This window comes from Salminus brasiliensis, chromosome 1 (assembly GCF_030463535.1).
Source record: "Salminus brasiliensis chromosome 1, fSalBra1.hap2, whole genome shotgun sequence".
Lineage (NCBI taxonomy): Eukaryota > Metazoa > Chordata > Actinopteri > Characiformes > Bryconidae > Salminus > Salminus brasiliensis.
Genome location: NC_132878.1, coordinates 39381815 through 39397305, shown reverse-complemented (window position 1 = coordinate 39397305; position 15491 = coordinate 39381815). Strand labels below are relative to the sequence as shown.

Genomic DNA, 15491 nt, shown 5'->3' with positions numbered 1-15491 from the left:
CTTAGATATAAACAAATAAATGATGACAAATTGTGAATAAAAAGACAAATTGTGAATAAAAAGACAAATTGTCTAAAACTTGTCAAATTTGCCTGTTTCAAGTGGTTTGCCGGGTTGGATGTTGTTGTTGAATGATAAGTGAATTCTTGAATTTGTGAATTTGTGACGGAGCTTGCATTTAAGATTGCTTTTTTGGATTCTCCTCCAGATATGCCTCTATACTTCATACTCATGCTACCTTTTCTGAAACATTGTAATTGCTCCTTTAAATGTAATCTTTGTGCAGTTCTGTAATTTTGTCTTGTTTGTCTTGTTTTTGCTCCAAAACCAAAAAATAATAATTAAAAATTTTTTAAATCTCAGTCGATTAACGGGTCTAGATACAAATATTGCTCACCTAATGCTCATATTTTTTAATGTTCATATTTTTCTTTACAGTAGTTGTAATACATATGCTGCTCTCTGTTGGCAACAGAAAAACAGAAGTAAACAAAAAAAAGTCTCTTTTAAAAGCACTTAAAAGTCGTAAAAGCCATACGTACGCACTTCCGAGGTGGACCTGATGGCAGCATTATTCTACCTAATATCAGCTATAGTTAGCATCTGGCTACCATTAGCAAGAGAAGTTCTAGCTAACATCAGCTCCAGTAGTTAACAGCGAGCTAACATTAGTTACTGTACTTAACATCTGGCCAACAGCAGCTAGAATGCTTAACATCTGGCTGAACATGTAGCTAACCTCAGTTACAGCTGTGCAATCTCTGCCTTCTCGGTCATGTCCCTAGCAGCCTTGTAAATGCATGTGTTTTAGAGTAAGAGTGTAAATTACATTCTTATTTACAAATATGAGTCAAAGTTATGAGGTCATAAGGTTCGAGATCGGACGGAAAGAGTACTTAACAAGAGGACTTAGCTCAGTGGTATGCATGTATGAACCCCCGGGTTCAATTCAGTTTAGTTCATGGCTGCAGCGTTGGCTGCCCACCGCTCTGGACATGTGTGCTCACTGTGTGTTTGATCACTAGTGTGTGTTCACTGCACAAATGGGTTAAAGTCGGCGGGGGGCAGGGGGCTCTTGTCTTGTATATTCCCATACCTTCCAAATGATAGAACGAGAATGATGTGCATGCGAGTCCTTAGGGTTGTTTGTACTACCAAAACTAAAGGGGGGTAACACACCAAGCATGAGAAACAGTCTGAAAACAGCAGAGATAGCGAAAGTGTATGATGTTTGGCTGCTAGCTCACTATGGCAATCAAAAACACTGAGCAGTTTTCAGAATGCAGGCGTTCATAATGCTGTGTTCTCTGCCACATGGTTAAAGACTGATGATGTAGGCTGATGAAGCACTTAATAGACTCTATAAACACAACAGCAACTAATAATATGCATGCATGCACTGGATGCCACTTATGATTATGATTATGACAAAAGGATGCTGGGAAGAAGGCTACAGATGCAGCGGTTCCCTTTGCAACCTTTAGAAAACCACTGGATGTGTGCATGCCATCTGTGGAGAATTCCATTATCATAAAGGGGCCCCTCCGAGAGGCACAACTACCCTGCACCCAGATGATGCCACAGCCACCCCTAGCCAGGAGAGCATCTCTTAGTGAGCAGATTGGCCCTTTATCTCCCACTTACTGTGAAGAAAGCGAACCAACACAGATGCTGTTGCGGCAGCGCTAGTTCAAATGACCCTACAAGTTTCGGAGGAAGCACAGGCCAGCTTCCTAGCGCCGGTGGCCTTGTGTGATAATGGATGTCTCGGGACTGATGAAACTGGGGAGAAATAAAGAATATAGTTATTATTAAAGTAATAGAAAAGGAGACCAGATTCTTATATTACCGCCAAGGAGAATCCAAGCTATGGAGGAAGTCTGTGACACGTGGGCAGTTCACAAAAGACAATAGGAAAAGGAAGGACCATCAGTCCACCACAAGTGCCACTTTGGGGGAAAGCAAAAAAAGTTTGGGCGCCCCTAAACTAGATGAATACTTCTTAAATACTAGGCCAACACACAGAAGCATGGCTTCAGCCTGAGACCAGCTATCTGTTTGCTAGGTAATCCTGTAATTACACTCTCTTGACTGTTTGCACCATGTTCTTCTGCTTCCTGTAATCTACTCCGTCCATCCCTCAGACTCTGACGCTCGGGCACCGGCATTAGTCGTCTCAGTGGCTGCGGTTCGAGCTCGCCGTGGTCTCCCTGCATATCAAAGTAAACTGAAAGGGAATCACAGATGAACCCACGCAAGCCTCTGGCATGCCCTACCGGCAGCCTGCATGTGCATGCTGGTAACTGCTGCAATGAGAGGTGTGAAGCTCCGCCATGCAGGCGTAGACTCCATCAACCCATCAACCCCTCCCTTTGCCTCTCTCCCTTTTCATTTACAGGGGTCATCCGTATAGGCCAGGCATTGCTATTTGGTTGTTTGTTTTTCCCCCCAAGCCTTTTCATTAATCCTAGTGGCCTAGGTCTCCATGGATACTAGCATCTTCTGCCTGCTGTACTGCGGTATGCGATGGGTTTAAAACCTGTAGCTACGTCGAGGCTATTACCTAGTATCGATCCAACTCACATAAGCTGTTGGCCTCGGACGTCTTTCCACTCCTGCTCCCGCTCCCTATTCTGGAGCGAATACTTGGTCAAAATGGCAGCCCTATTATCTTACTACTGCTATTCCATTCGTATTGATCTGGAGAAGCGACACAGTCTTACCACGGTCTTCACTTTCAGCTGGCTTCACCCCAATAAATTTATCCACTGGCATCCGCCAGCTGACCTTACCCCCAGCGGACCTCTAACTTTCCACACCACCGATCCAATTGCTATTTGTATAATCTCCACTGCCGGTGAACTGGAGCTGGTTGTAATTTGTCCTGGGGGCAGTGCCCCCCCTAAAGATGGTGTGACTTATCCCGACTGTTCCTCTTCATCGGACATGACAATGCAGTGGCCAACCTGCAACTTCGAGGGCTCCTCAGCAACAGCTGCCATGCCTGTCAGAACGACTGGACAAATCTGACAACAAGCTACGTGGCTGGCCCCTCGTCGTCAGCTGCAAACAACATTTACGTAACACTGCTGCCCCTGGGGCTCAGCCGTGGCATCTGGCAGGACGTCTCTGGTGCTCCGGCATGAGCGAGGAGTCAGTTTAACCTTGGTTGACCTGCTGTGCTGTGGACAGTGACTCACACAACACATCGTCCAGACGGCAGAGAGTTACGAAGACTAGGAATTTGAATTCATTTACCTGCTCTGGACCGTGGTTGTGTTCGCCTACGGATGCAGCCCTCAACAGCTGAGTGGGTTTGCTTGCTCTGCCACCAACTGATTCTACTCATTAGCTAGCCATCAAGATCTCTGATGGCTGAATCAGTGCTGGAAGTTACAGTGTTCATACTACGTTGTTCGTAGCAGTTACGTCCAAGAATGAGATCAAGCTCTTCTGCACGTCTTCAGCGATTGTTAGCGTTGCAATATTTACCCAATTATTTCATCATGGTTTGCAATGGCACCATGATACTGTACTGAGAATTAAATCACCTTAAATATTATGGTTGAAACAAATAACTATTTTACTATCATTTTTGCTGCTTTGTTTGTATTAGTGACTTTTATTTTAACAGGGTGTGACTGGAGCCACGTCAGCCCATCTCCACTTGCAAAATAACCAGCAAGCTGATAGGCTCTTTTTGGTAAACGGCGGGACATTGTTCGTAAACAGCAAGCTGATAGGCTCTTTTTGGTAAACGGCGGGACATTATCCGTAAAGACGCCATTATGAGAGTTAGGAAAACTCATGTACATATTTTAACCAGTGTCTGGTCTCCGGATTGAGAAGGTCTCTGCCATGGGCTGAGCAGGAAAATGAGAAATCTTGGAGTCAGCCAGTGTCCACATGCGACTCCCAGGCCTCACACTAATAGAACTCTGCTCTCCTCTGACATACCACAGTGATGTCGTTGCAGATGTCTGGAACTGCATGCAGGGGACTGGTACTGTTAGAAGTAACAGCAGCTGTTACTTCTAACTGTTATGGTTAAACTTTGGCTGTTAAGTCCATGTGTGTGCAGAACCGTTCCTAGTTGATGTCACCAACTAATCCACTATTGAATATATACACTATATAGTTGCCAACTAATTTGGTAGATGCTTTTAGTCGAGTTAGCTGATTAGTCGTTGCACCCCACACAATCTACTTAATCGCTAATTCCAAACAATAAAGTGCTTATTTAGTTTACAAAATGCTAGGCTAACATTGATACATTCATTCCTACATTATAAAAATATTATATTCATATATATAAACAAGCTTTATATTCCATCGTTTGTTAGCAATATTAGCTTAGCACAGTAAGAAGCGGTTGCAGAAGGAAGTGTAGCCCAGCAGTTGTAGTAGAAGCTTGCTGGTCACACAATCTCGAATGACCGCAGGTAAAAGGACAAACATCACCCTGTCCCTCTGCTCATGGCAGCGGAACAGCTCTCTGCCGTCCTGACTAATCGGATTGACTGGGAGAGCTAATTAAAGGGTCCCAGCTATCCCACCTCTTTGTCAGCCCATCCTTTTCCTCCAACCCCCCCCCCCCCCCCCCCCCCCCAAACTCGGCTCTGTGAACATGGCTCCTGTGTATTAAAAAAAACGAAAAACAAACTAACAGGAGCCCATCTGGTAACTTCAGAGGTTTTTGCGCTCCAGCACCCTCATGATTTACCACACTGCTGATGCTCCTGCTCAGAGTGTGTGTGCCTGCATGTGTCCGAATGTGTGTGTTAAAGGACTCCAGGTTGGAAGGCAGTGACAACATGTGTGAGGAAAAGGAAGGTGCTGAAAGGGAGTGGATGGGGGTTTCTCATGTGCAGGAATAGGACTGTAACAATTAGGAATGTCCTGATCCGAACAAGTTGATAGGGATCGGGGGGTTGATCGGGGGGCGATCCGCCGCTGTGGTAGATTTATCCCATAAAAAGGGAAGATTCCCTCACCTTGCAGCAATAAGGAGCAGTTTGAGAACACAGCAAAGAGGCTTGGGCTATATTCCTGAGCACAGGCACAGTGCACAACATGCGTGCCAGGCTGCTATTCTTCCAGTCCTTTTTTTCCCCCTGCTGTTTACTGAGAGCAGCCTGCCAGGTTTATTTAACTCAACCACTTCCATTGTCACATAATGTTGCCTCACGGCCCCCAAAAAAGACCCTGCACACGTTCGTTCATTTTCTATAATACAGGGTGCTGAACAGAGGGTTATAAGACTGACATGGAGTCCACTGATCACTCATCACAGTAACGGAACTGCAAAGGCTGGCCCGAATCATTACCATATGATCCCTGTATGGACCAACTCAGCTTGTTTAAAAAAGGGGGGGGGGGGTAAAAAAGACATCTATCATTACATATTAGCTACAGTCTCCTCAAATTAGAGCAGCAACGCCTACGTCCTCCCAGAATAGCTAACCACAGACTGCCGGAGCTCAAATATTCTACTTGCATGGACTCTCCAGAGCTTCTTACCCCCCCCCCCCCTAAAAAACGTATTTCAGTCCAAACAACAGAAATCCTCTCTCTCTCTCCCTCTCTCTCTCTCGCTCTCTCGCTCTCTCTCCCTTTTCCTCAAGCTCTTCTTCCCTCTCTTTCTCCCTCCTGTACCCCCCTCCCTCCCTCTCTTTTCCACTCTGTTTGAAAATGAAGCATAAAAATAAAATCCTCCAAGTTCCTGCCAGCACCAGAGGAGAAGGAAGAGGGCAAACAACTTCCTCCACTCCTGCAGTTTATCATCTGCCTTAAAACCCTCTCCGCAATCGCTTCCCCCACTCCAGCCCCCCGCCCTCCCCCTACTTCCACAATAACCTACATTGAAAGAGCTTAAAGTTTAGAATCGGTTATAAATACCTCAGCTGTGTCTTAAAGGAACAGTTCAGTGAAAATCACACACTGGGCATCCACAGTCACCGAGCTCATCTCAGATCTTCATTTCAGATCTTCACACTCGCAGCAGCTCCGTACAGGTAAAATACGGAGACCCCCGAAATTGCTCTTTACACAATGCAACTGGTGCGAGGGGGCGGCCCCCCAAAAAAGATGGGCGGTGTGTGATGGCTCCGATGCGTCAAGTCCTGGGGATGCCGTGCAGCGAAAAAGTTATAGTTATCCAAAGCTATCCAATTATCCAATCAGACGATAGCTAGCGTTTGTGTGATAGGTGTCCACAATGCAACATGTAAAGCATTCGTTCCAGGGTTCCCTGTCCTTGCCTACCAAACCACAGGCACTAGGATTAACAGCCCCCATGTTTATAGTCAACATCAGTCCATCTGGTTGGATGTAAATATATTTAACAAAGATCAATACATGTATTAATTATAAATGAAGTTGAGTGGGATGTGATTGTATTTGGGCGATGCAGGGAGCACTGCTGTGAACTCCCGGATGCGGCTAGCTGAAGAGGGGTAGTGTGTTCACGTCCGATGTAACACCGGAGCAGTATAAATGGAGGAGTTCTTGCACATCCAGCTTGTGCATGTTATGTTGTGTACGCCACAAATTGTCTAGAATGTACCCACCTGAGTACCCCCCCCCCCCGCGCCTCCCACTCCAGGAAATAATCTACAGTAAATAATATAGTTAATATTATAACTATTATATTGTAGTATTATATTTTACTGTAGTTCCTCACGTTTATTTGCTTAGTAACAAAGCAATGCATTTCGGTCCACATTTAGATTCAGACTGACAATCTGCATAATAATCTTTCCAAGTGGGGTTTAAAGCATGTATGTGTGTTTATTATAGCCCATAAGGTCTTTACTAACAATACATTAGAAGGCTTAATTGAAGGTAAAGCAATATTTTTTTTAAAAATCATGAAAAAGAAATGAGAAACCTCATGATTTTCTTACATTAGTGCAATATTTGATAATGTCAGTTATGTAGCCATAACTACTAAGCACTGCTGTGGCCTTCCGCATAATCATCAGCCACTCATTCATGATTGCGCTCCAGCAAAACCCTGGCTACCCCTTCCTCGCTCCAGAAAGGACTGACAGCTTGTTTGCTGTGAGAAAAAGGGGGCAGTTCGAGGCTCTGCGGAGGCTCCAGCTGGGCCCGTCTGTGTTCTTAGCTTTTCCATTCCAGATGCAAAGCAGCCCCCATGCAAATCGGAACCGGCACAGCACAATTAAATGGCGGTCCCCTCAGCGCAAATATTGTTCCCTGATTCGAGCCAGGAGCTTAGATAGCTCTGCATGCTTCCCTCTTTTCCAGAAGCCAAAAAATGCAAATAATAAAATAAAATAAAAAAATGGGGTCAGGCGCATTAGGTTGCCAAGCTTCGTCTCCGTCTTCCTATGCCTGTGTGGCTGTTATGGAGAGGAGGGGCGGATGGAAAAAAATGCTCGAGTATAAAATGCAAATTTATAGCTTCCTTTACCTCTGTAATTGAAAAGCAGAGGCTTGAGCCAAGCGGGCGTGATTTGAAGCGTCAGCGACTGTAAGAGCGTGTAACCTCTTCCTCGTCCGGCCCACATCAATCATCACCCTCTTTGTCTCACGGTTCTAGAGAGTGGAGTGGCTGATGGGTTCAAAGCAGGGTAGAGAAATGAAGAAAAAAAAAAAGGCAGCCCATTATTAAGCCACCGGCAACGAGGCACGGACCACTTTGCATCGCATGGGCAGAAATGACTTGGAGTATAGAGGGTCTCCTCATGCTGGCCTTTCTTCCCACTGCTGTGACATTTATGTCAGACAGAGACCTTCCAACTGATCTCAGATCAATATCGGGTAGCCAGGACCATTTGAATATGCAAATTCACCTGCAGCATCTCTAAAGACACTGCATGAAGACATGCACGCCCATCCGAAGCTATAGAGTAACAGAAAGGTGAAATGAGAGAGTGGTTCTGCTGTGTTTGGACTCATAGCCGGCTATCTAGGCCTAGAGACGTTAGCTAGCAGGCTAAACACCACAGCACAGGTCGTGTTCCAGCTAACACGGCCTCAAATCACACAGGTTCAGACGATAAAGCCTCACATCTGGGTGCATAAAGTGCCTTTAGGCTGTGTTTTCACAGGCACATCCAGGTTCATCCGGGCCTGGTTGCTCTTCCGAACTCAGCACGTCGGCACTCAGACAGACACATCATAGTTTTGAAATACCGTCCAACGCGGCAATCTACGTGGGATTAGTGCAACCTGGGGTTCTTGTATGGCTGGTATTATGTGGAAGGTAAAAGGCAGCAGAATCTTAAAGCTAACGGAATCTGATTTTGTAGCCTATTTAAATCAATATCTGAACATTTTCTCTGCCAGAAAATGTCCCTATTGGCCAGGCTCTACTCATGTACAAGAAGATGTGCGTGCGTGTCTCGGCCCGGTTGCATGACTGCACTGTTAACTACCCACTTTGCTTCCCCGTTGGCAGTGAGTTGAGCCAGCACCTGTTCGTGAGTATAGACTAGACAGACAAAGGAATCTCCCTCAACACTGGAAGTGTAAGCGGACACCAGGTCCACCTCTGGGGAGAACTCCCATGCCGAGTCATAATATCCACACCATCCGCTGAATGCATGAGGCTCTGCAAGGGGACTCAGCTACCCCATTGCAAAACAAACCAGGGATGATATATTGTCTATGCCACAATACTGTGCTCTAGTTGGCCAATATCACCAGCGTCAGCACTAGTTCCTTCATATTTTTACGGCATATTTGACTACATGGTTGGACATTTGGCCATAGGGTTGTTACCACAGTCCTCTATTTGCATTGCTGAACAAAGTCTTGTGTCAGGTAGCAGATTTAAAAAAAAAAGAAAAAAAAGAAAACAGCCTCCGGGCCTACCTCTTTGTCTAGTGTTGTTAAAAGGACCGCCGCACGACAAGGCTTTGACCAGGGACGCTCCACCACTAGTTCAAATGAGTTCAGTCTACACAAGGCGGTTGATTTAGCAGGAACAGGCTCGGTCTGGGTACGCTGGGTTAAAGAGAGCAGCTGAATGAGTCGGCCGGCTCCCTGCGTGACTGGAGAAGGAGCCTGCAGGCACCGTAGCCTTTAATAACCAGCGCCGAGACGCAGGGGTTCAGAGCGCTCGGCAAACTCCTGCTGCCTTCTGCTTATCCTCTTCTCTACCGAGACAAAAAAAAGCACACTGACAGAGAATGAAGAGAGCAAGAAAGAGCAAGAGAGAGAATGAACGAGCAAGATATGAGCCAGAGTGACTGAAGGATGACAGAATTTGATATGCCTATAGTTTTATTAGTTCAAAGGTATGGGCTATATGTATGCAAAGTATCAAAGAAACTGTATCCTTAATGGGCCGCAATTTCAAAAAGAGGCCCTGTGGTTTAGAGGCACAGTGGGAATGGGTTGAATCCCAAGCAGTGGAAAAATTTAAATATAGGATCTTTTGCATGAGCCGGCAGCATCTCAGTAATCAGCCCTACATGAATAAGACACTACTTTTAATTGCGGTTCATCGCTGAGAATGAAAGCCTTTTTTTATGTGCTGTTTCTATTATGTTGTCCTCCTCCCTTGAGACCCAGCGTATTAGCGCTCTGAACAGCTTCTGGTCCGACAGAATACTCCGGTGCGGGGGCGGATGGGTCACTGCTTACACACAGCCAGTAGCAACAATCTGGGGCACTTGCCGGGTTCTCCAATAACTTTATCTTTCAGCTGCCCCAAGGGCACACCCAATAAAAGCACTGCCGAACACTGCTGGGAGGAGCACTCTTCACCTATCTTACAGGGAGAGCTGTGATAAATAGCACAGCGTTTGCTACAGTTGTCAGACAAATACACTCACATGGCTCATTCTGACACGGATCCATCCAACGGAGAATATAAAGACTGGGGATGCACCGAGCCATCTTTTTCTGTTCTGATACAGATACCGATACATGGACTTTGCACATCGGCTGACACCCGATACTGATCTGATACCATTGCTGAATTAATAAATCATATCTGACCATGTGGGAGATACATGAAGCATCAGGACTGATGTAATCATTACTTTACTAACTTTGTAAAACAATCTATAACAAATGAACACAGATTTAAATGAACTCAATTTCTATTTATTTGTCAATGAAATATAATTATCAGGACTTTTATTCTGAATTTTTTTATAAATATTATGAAAGACTGTGTATCACATCTGTAAGTTACTCTGATTCTGAGTTATGAAGCCTAGAATACCGACGGTGCAAGAATTGGGTCCTGTAAAAATGGATCGGTCCCTTGGATTAGACTAATTATCCAATTTCCTAGTATCTGATTGGTGCATCCTTAATAAAGACTCATATCATATTAAAGACAGCATATCATAATAAAAAACATTTTATTTTCCTATAACTTGATTATTTATTTATGTGAAACAGCACTTTTATATACGAAAGAAAAAAGGCCAAGGGTGGATATGGGATCATTTTTCGTGTGATTTGTCTTGGCAGAAGCGTTCTATAGCCTAAAATGAGGAACTAGCTAAATTCGAAATTTGATGTGAACATTAACACTGTTGCCTCTTCATTTATATGGAAATCTGGTGGATTCAAAGCAGGGCTGTAAACTAGGCCAACACCAAAACCGTTTTGTAATAGTCTAGACTCCCTAAATCTACGTCCCATGGTGTCCATGCACTCAGCCCGCTAGCGAAAGCCCTGATAGCTCTCAAGGTGTGCTGCAGTAAAATGGTGTTGTTCATACTGTTCATCAGTGTCCTGACACAAGCAGCACATCCCCGCCTCCATCTGCATGCTATGGAATTACAGGTTACTATGCGAACCAGGAATCTGGTGTCCAGAGAAGGGGAGCTCCAAAGCGGCATGTGATGACGCAAATGCCAAACTGGCAAACTGGACTACCTCCCACTAAAGAGCTAACCACACATCTGAAGAGGAACCCAGTACTGAGAGTACTGTTCTAGACCAAAAGCTACTGCTAGTAGAACCGACTACCATTTCTTTAGCTAGCTAACTGCAACACTATCTGCTAAGACTGGGGAATAATTACAACAATGAATTACGATGTTCTTGTAACAGGGTTGAAAACAGACCTATGCTAAGCTACGCTACATGTGAGATGGTGATGTACATTTGCTAATAAATGCAGAGCTCATCGTTTTTTCACGAGCCCACCATAAAAAAAAGACTGGCGTGAAATTATCTAAATAGTTTTTTATTATTTATTCATTTTAACGCCATGTCAGCCACTAGGTGGGAAGGGTAGGAACAGCAATAGCGTTCCTCCTTACTTTTTACCCAGAGTTCTGCAGAAATAAGGAATTAGCGGAATGGTAAATCTGCCCTACAGTACAAAATTGTACCGTGAACCTCAAACATTGGTGGAAACAGCCATAGTATTGTTCCTTTAGTCATTGTCCTAATGCTCTATATAACAAAATGAGATTGGTGACAATCCAAGTCCACTGTCTGTTAGCAATGCTAGCCTAGCATCTTCTGTTGTAAACTAAAGAAGCAGACGTTGGGTATCAAATCTTTTTAAGCTGATCAGCTGCATCTGCGCCAAGTGATAAATGATGTTAATGACATTTTTTACAGAAATTTCCCTTTACACTCCTTCACATATGGGGCCACCATCACGCTTCACCCCGATCCCTGAGCAATAACGCTGAGCTAGATCTGCCGAAGTTTCCCTGGATAACACATCACATTACATTAGAAAAGGGTGTTTTCAGTTCCAATTCACATCCACATGACTTCAGCTGCTCCCCCAGCTCTTCATACTCTTCAAACGTTCCAGGGGTGGCTGCACTTCAGTAGCGTAGCATGATGTGAATCATGCAGCATGTATGTACCAAATCAGTGCGGAGCTGCAGCATATCTGCATGACTCAAACCCACTCCAGCTCTCATTGGCTGGTGCTGACAGAATCTGAGGAGTTGAGGTCCTTGAGCAAAGTTCGCAGCCTGTCAGGCTTTCGAAGCCACTGCCAGCGCACTCACCTCTTAAACACAGTGGTGCAGATGGGTGCTGGCGATGATGCTGGTGCGCGCACACACGCATACGCACAGCACATACACGCACAGTGACCCCCCAGTTCCTGCTGCACAGAAGCTGCTTTGTGGAGGCCAGAAGCAGGAACAAAGCCTCCTGTGTGCAAGACATCCCAACAGCTGGGACATAACAGCGAGCTTCAGAAACACTTAACCACCGCAGGACGCTTTCTCTGTCTCTACACCACCTTCCCTTTCTCCTTCTCTTCATCCGTATTCCTGCCTGCCTGTCTGCCTCCCTCCCTCCCGCGTCCCTCGGCCCCTGCCTCTCCTCCGAAGCCGTCTGCCGCTCCACTCTCTCATCTTTCTCTTCATCCCCTCCTCCCGCCACAGTCCCTTCCTCTGTGGTGGGAATGAAGAGTCAGTAAAACATGGGCAATGCCGATAGCACATCAGACAGCAGCTGCATGAAAGCTACTGCATCATAGAGAAGCCTTAGTGAATATGTGAGTCTAAGTCAACAGGGATCCACGGAATGCAAACTTTGGGCTTTGCCAGCAACAGACAGCCAAAGCGGGACCCCGCTGAAAGGCAGCAAGCCACGCGAAATCTACTTTTTCCCAGTCACATTTGTACAAGGTTTCAGGGCTGACTTTACAACTGATAAAAAATACAGAGCAACTGGGGACCAACAATCGCGCAAGACCTGGTGGACCTCCGAACCTGTCCCCATCAGATAGCCAGCACTTTTTTAAGCTTACATCTCAGAGAGAAAGAGAGAGGGAGAGTGGAAGGTCCCAAAACATCCATTCAGGTGTTTCTGTCCATTCCTCCACTGCGAGAAGACACCTCAGCGCTGTGGATGTGAAAGATAGGGACCTGATCATGATGAACCAGACAAAAATGAAGCATAACTGATGAAGCTGCTGATGAAACTGACCAGTCAAATGTATTTGGGATTACTTGGGACAGTGAGAAGCAGAAAACCTAGTCCATAGTACCTTATGATTCCTACAGAATTCCCTACTGGGAAGCTAGCAGACCAAGCTTATTTTCTCATGCAACATGTCTACCCTTTAGATGGTACCCATCAGAGAATGCAAGAGTGTGCTCTCTCTTTTCAGTGCATGTGTACTCTGCTTGGCTAATCCCTGGAATCAGAGCAGTGCATCCAGTGTAACTCTCTGGGCCACTTCAAGCTGTCTCAGATGTCATGTGATGTTTTGGATGCCTCCTCTAATAATGGAGAAATGCAACAGCTGCAGGGCAAAAGGCATCGTCAAAAACCGATGAACACGGCAGACGGCCGCCTTTTACCTCTTAGTATGAGCAGCAGACATGAAAAATGCATCGGAAAATAGTTTTGAAAGAGCTTACATTACGATGGGAGTGAATGGCAATGGGATGCATGCAACTGTGGCTGCCCTTTTTTAATCAATCTATCAGAAAGGATGTGCTTAGGTCTCAAATCAGCCTGCTAAATTGACATCGCTGGCAGAGACTTAAGAGAATTATAGGATTATAGGCGAAAGAGAGAGAGCACGTGCGAGATCAGTGGAACCGTAGAGCAGATTTGACTATGTCTATGCCTTAATCATTCACTGCCCCTTTCAAAGATGGTCCTGTGAGGGTTGGTCCGTTGTGGTGATCAATTACATCTGATATGCTTTCCTGACCAACTACATGTGATCACAAAGCCCATTAGTAGTCTAATGTAATGGCTGAGGTGTACACCAGAGTCGGCCAGAGTGTGTGAGATGATGTATGGTGGGGGAGAAACTCACTGACCCTGACTTTCTTTGGAGGTCCAGTGGTGGGGGTAAGAGAACTAGGCCTTTATTTGTCATGCTGTTGATGGTAAAACGGTGGGAAATCATAATAATCCAAAAATACTGCAATACTATATTGTGTGTCTGCAATTGCTGCCAAATCTCTCAGGCCTAGACGGCACAACAACAATAACGCGGATGGACACGCGTCCAAGCTGCCCTGCTGCCCTCCACTGCGCAGCACTTTTAGAAGTCTCGGGTTTCACAAAGAGAGTATCCAGTGAATTTTCTGCCCTCCCTCCCCCCTGAAAACATGGAGAAAAATCATGGGCTTCAACTTTTAAAAAGTGCAAAGACGTCCCTGCTGCTGCCTGCGGAGCCCCCTCACACCGCACACACACACACACACACACACACACACACAATAGCTACGTGTGCGTAAAACGAGTGCTACACCCGTCCGACGTCCTTCTTCACTCGTTTATTCAGCCACATTTGTCTGAAATGCCTGACCAAAGGAGGTCTCGCTTCAAAACGAAGACCCCCTGGACGTTTTCGTGCGAGTTAGTTGACTGTTTGCTAGCACAGCTCGTTAGCGAGCAAGCGGAGAGAGTCTACACGGCTCGCCGTTCACCGTGCAGATGTGAAATTGCGACCCCCTCCTCCCTCCTCCCTCCCCGGTTGCATTTCAGCACACACGGTCGGTTGCACAAGGCAGCCGAAGAAGCCGAGAGCAAGGAGCGACAAGAAGAGAGCAGGTTTCATCTGTAAAATATCAAATATACAATCAGGCTCCACACAAGTTACTGCAAATATGAACACAGGAGTGGCGTTAACGGTGCGCCCCGCTAGCTAGCGAGCTAATCTGTGGGATGCATGCATAATTTAACCCACACCTGTCACCCACTCACTAGCTAACGCTCCCGAACGAGCGATGGCCAGCCAGTATTGTCTTACACGAGGCAGTGCGCCCTGCAACATAGCGACAGAGAAATACTGAATACTCTGATTCGGAGAAGTTACCAACTACTAACAACACACAACGCTGTCAGATCTGTTACCAACCACAGAAAGCTGTCCAGTGTGTTCTGCATTCCCGACTCGCAATTAATAAACAAACCCTACCTCTGATTGTGAAGTGCTGGGCTTTATTTTCCCATCACTCTCCAGGCTCTATGGATATTCCCGTATTCCTCTCAGTTCAGTTCCTCGGTCCCCCCATTCCACGCTGCTACTGAGTTACCATTGCTGGAACAAGCAGCTCGGAGCTTGTGGATCCCGTTAGAGAAAGATGCGCTCCCGGGACTGAGGCACAGGATCCGGCACAAAAACAGCGATCCACTAGCGGTCCACTAGAGTCACAAACGTCCCGTTTCACACCCGCGACAGCCGTCACAGACGTCCCTGTTGTGTTTAATGAGCTACTAGAAGCTTTTGGAGGTGATCCATGTGAATCTACCTCTGTCCGCCGCTTTGGTACAAACCTCTTTCTATTGTTGGACCTGCCCCACGCAGCCCAGGACTCCGCACTACACCCGCACACATTGTGCTGCGAATCTGATTGGTCTGTTAAACACAGGCGACGCCCACTTGCGGACCAACATCCAATCAGAGGTGCCCGAGTCAGCAACGTGTGGGTTATTTCTCGCTCATTCTGAATCTCGGTATTATAGATATTCATCATTAAAATTGATGATTAAATAGTGAGCGTAGATACTGAAGTTAGACCGTTCAGTTGGCTGAATATGGATAAATTCTCAGATGT

General features: G+C 45.8%; 1 protein-coding gene across 2 annotated transcripts in view; it reads right to left on the bottom strand.

Annotated features, from left to right (window-relative positions):
* Positions 1-15249, bottom strand: part of wasf1 (WASP family member 1) — a 102364-nt gene extending 87115 nt beyond the window's left edge. For both annotated transcript variants that reach the window (XM_072679173.1, XM_072679188.1), the window contains exon 1: positions 14852-15249. The gene's annotated coding sequence lies outside the window, so the exon portion shown is untranslated. The remainder of the gene's footprint in view (positions 1-14851) is intronic.
* Positions 15250-15491: the final 242 nt, after the last annotated feature.